We start from the raw sequence: 3,476 nt of genomic DNA, 5'->3' as shown, positions 1-3,476 counted from the left end.
TCAGTGTAGACACCTTGTGAGGTTGTACCTTACCGTAGGTCAGTGTAGACACCTTGTGGGGTTGTACCTTTTCACGTAGGTCAGTGTAGACACCTTTGTGGGGTTGTACCTTACCGTAGGTCAGTGTAGACACTTGTGGGGTTGTACCTTACCGTAGGTCAGTGTAGACACTTGTGGGTTCCTTACCTGTAGGTCAGGTAGACCTTGTGGGTGTACTTACCGTGTAGTGTAGACACTGTGTTGTTTGTGGGTAACTTTACCGTATGGTCAGTGTAGACACCTTGTGAGGGCTTGCTCCCTAACACCGTAGGTCAGTGTAGACACCTTTTGAGGTTGTAACCGTTGTACTCTAGAACGTGGTCAGTGTAAGACACCTTGTGGGGTTGTACCTTACCGTAGGTCAGTGTAGAGTCATTACCGTAACCACCTTGTGGTTGTACCTTACACGTGGTCAGTGTAGACACCTTGTGGGTTGTACCTTACGTAGTTCAGTGTAGACACCTTTGGGTTGTACTTACCGTAGGTCAGTTGTAGACACCTTGTGGGGTTGTACCTTACCTTAGGTCAGTGTAGACACCTTGTGGGGTTGTACCTTACCTAGGTCAGTGTAGACACCTTGTGAGGTTGTACCTTACGTAGGTCAGTGAGACACCTGTGTGAGGTTGATCTTACCGTAGGTTATTATCCATTACCAGCCCCTTCAAGCAGGCCTTCTTAAACCCAGGAGACATCATAGCACTTGATTTGTTTTATTCACCTGTTTCTATTTCTGTTGTTTTTAGTGTTGCTCTCTCATTCTGGCTGCACCTCCCTAACCTCGGTGCCCTAACCTCTGACCCTGTATCGTGTTCTACAGAAGTCAGGGAACCATTTGCTCTGTAGGGTGAGGTGCTACTTTAGAATGATGTTATTAAAAAAACATAATAAAGTTATTTGAATTATGGAACAATTGAAGGAATATTGAATGAACCTTGGAGATAATGTGGATTTGTTAGTTTCAGGTGTTGTGTGAGTTTTGAGTGATTATAATGCGAGGGAGTTAGGATACGGTCTATCTGTTCTTGGCAAGTTTGGTCTGCTCTAAACCGCGCCCTCTCTGAGATCTTTATAATGTTTGTCAAACTTGTTTAGAAGTTTATGGTTCACATCAACGTCCTCCATCTTGTCAGAAGCTGTTCTCACCCACAGAGCAAGCCAGCACTTTTATTACAATCCGTCTGATGTTACGGTTCATCTCTCTGGCCAAACACAGCCCTGTAATCTCCCTCTGTGGAAAAGTCTGTGTCCCTGTAGCTTTAGTTTAGTGGCCCTTCTTTGATATCTATTTTGTTTTGATTTGGAGATGCTTCCGAGCAGCTAAATCAGTGTGTGTTGAACAACAGGCCTTTTCTCCTGACTATTGCCACGGCGACAACATTGAGAACAGGTGAAAAATTCTTTCTGCATATTATTATTGGCTGTAAAAAAATAAAAATGTATTTATGTGTACAAATGTAAAATAATAAAACAGATGGAAAAAAATATTTTTTCTCACCTTTTTGTTCTTCACAATAGACTTATAAGACAATACAATATCTGTCTCGTTTTTGTGTGTGAGTGAGGGATGTGCTCATTATCCAGAACAGCATCAGAAGGCAATTTCCTGACGGGAATGTCAAGGAGGAGAGATGGGCATGGAGAATCGTTTAGGCAGGACTCAACACCCTGATCATTACTCAGGTTCTACTAAATACTGTTTGTCCCGTGGGATGCTATTTTCATCTGATATCTTATTGTTACATCTGACAGAACTCATGAGGACTGACGAACAGCCTCATGTGTCTAATCCAGAATGTACAGCAGGTCTGATTGGAGAATGAATGGAAGTATAACCAGTGTTCTAGCTGTTGTTGAGGTCGTGGCTCTGAGAGAACGTGTGTTTCCCAGGCTAAGGGAGCACTGCAGACACACACACACGACTGGACTTCAGGGTGAGGTCACCTCTGTTTTGATGTTGGAATGATGTTATACTGTAGGAAGGTCTTGTTTAGATTGTCCAGTATCATGGCAGTTGGTGAACCACTCAGTTGGTGAACCACTCACAGAGTGTATGACATTTACATTTTACCAGAACACTCTGATCCAGAGTAAACTTGCAGGAGCGTTTAAGGTGAAGTGCCTGCTAAAGGACACATCAACACATTTGTTTCACATAGTCAGCACAGGGATTCGAACCAGTGCCTTTCGTGTTACTTTCGGTTACTGACCACTAGGCTACCTGTCGCCTACAGCCTCTACAGAAGACTGCCTTTAGGAGGAGTTCAACTCAACACGTGATACTGTTCAGTGATAGAGGATTATGTCAGTGATAGAGGATAGAGGATGTCAGTGATGAGGATGTTCAGTGATAGGGATGTTCAGTGATAGAGGATGTTCAGTGAAGAGGATGTTCCAGTGATAGAGGATAGAGGATGTTCAGTGTGATAGAGGATGTTCAGTGATAGAGGATAGAGGATGTTCAGTTGATAGAGGATGTTCAATGATAGAGGATAGAGGATCTTCAGTGATACTTTTCAGTGATAGAGGATAGAGGATGTTCTTACGATGTTGCCACGAAGAGCGAGGACGAGAGAGGTTGGTTATTGTTCAGTATGAACAGATGCTGAGTGACTGTGTGTGTTGAGTTTGGGTTTACCTTCAGACTATGTTATATAATCTCTTATTGAGCAGCAGGAGTTGAAGAAAACCCTGATTCAGATGGACTAGATGTTTTGTAAATGTGTTATTACACCTGTGTGAACGATAATACATTTCATACTGTATGTTTGATAAGAAATCATCTCCAGAATATATATTATAGTTAAGTAGACCCACACACTTAAATCATCTCTCTCCAGAATATTGTAGTTAAATCATCTCTCTCCAGAATATTGTAGTTAAATCATCTCTCCAGAATATTATAGTTAAATCATCTCTTTTCAAATATATTGTAGTTAAATCATCTCTCCAGAATATTATAGTTAAATCATTCTTTCCAGAATATGTAGTTAAATCATCTCTCTCCAGATATTTGTAGTTAAATCATCTCTCCGATATTTATAGTTAACTCACTCTCCAGAATATTGTAGTAAATCATCTCTCCAGAATATTGTAGTTAAATAATCTCTTTCCAGAATATTGTAGTTAAATCATCTCTCTCCAGAATATTGTAGTTTAAATCTCTTTCAGAATATTATAGTTAAATCATCTCTCTCCAGAATATTGTAGTTTAATCATCTCTCAGAATATTATAGTTAAATCATCTCTCCAGAATATTGAGTTAAATCATCTCTCCAGATATTGTAGTTAATCATCTCTCCAGAATATTGTAGTTAAATCATCTCTCTCCAGAATATTGTAGTTAAATCACTCTCTCAGAATATTGTAGTTATCATCTCTCCAGAATATTGTAGTTAAATCATCTCTCCAGAATATTGGTAGTTAAATCATCTCTCCAG

Source organism: Salvelinus sp. IW2-2015, unplaced genomic scaffold, assembly GCF_002910315.2.
Source record: "Salvelinus sp. IW2-2015 unplaced genomic scaffold, ASM291031v2 Un_scaffold1539, whole genome shotgun sequence".
NCBI classification, from domain to species: domain Eukaryota; kingdom Metazoa; phylum Chordata; class Actinopteri; order Salmoniformes; family Salmonidae; genus Salvelinus; species Salvelinus sp. IW2-2015.
Note: the sequence above shows the minus strand (reverse complement) of the source record.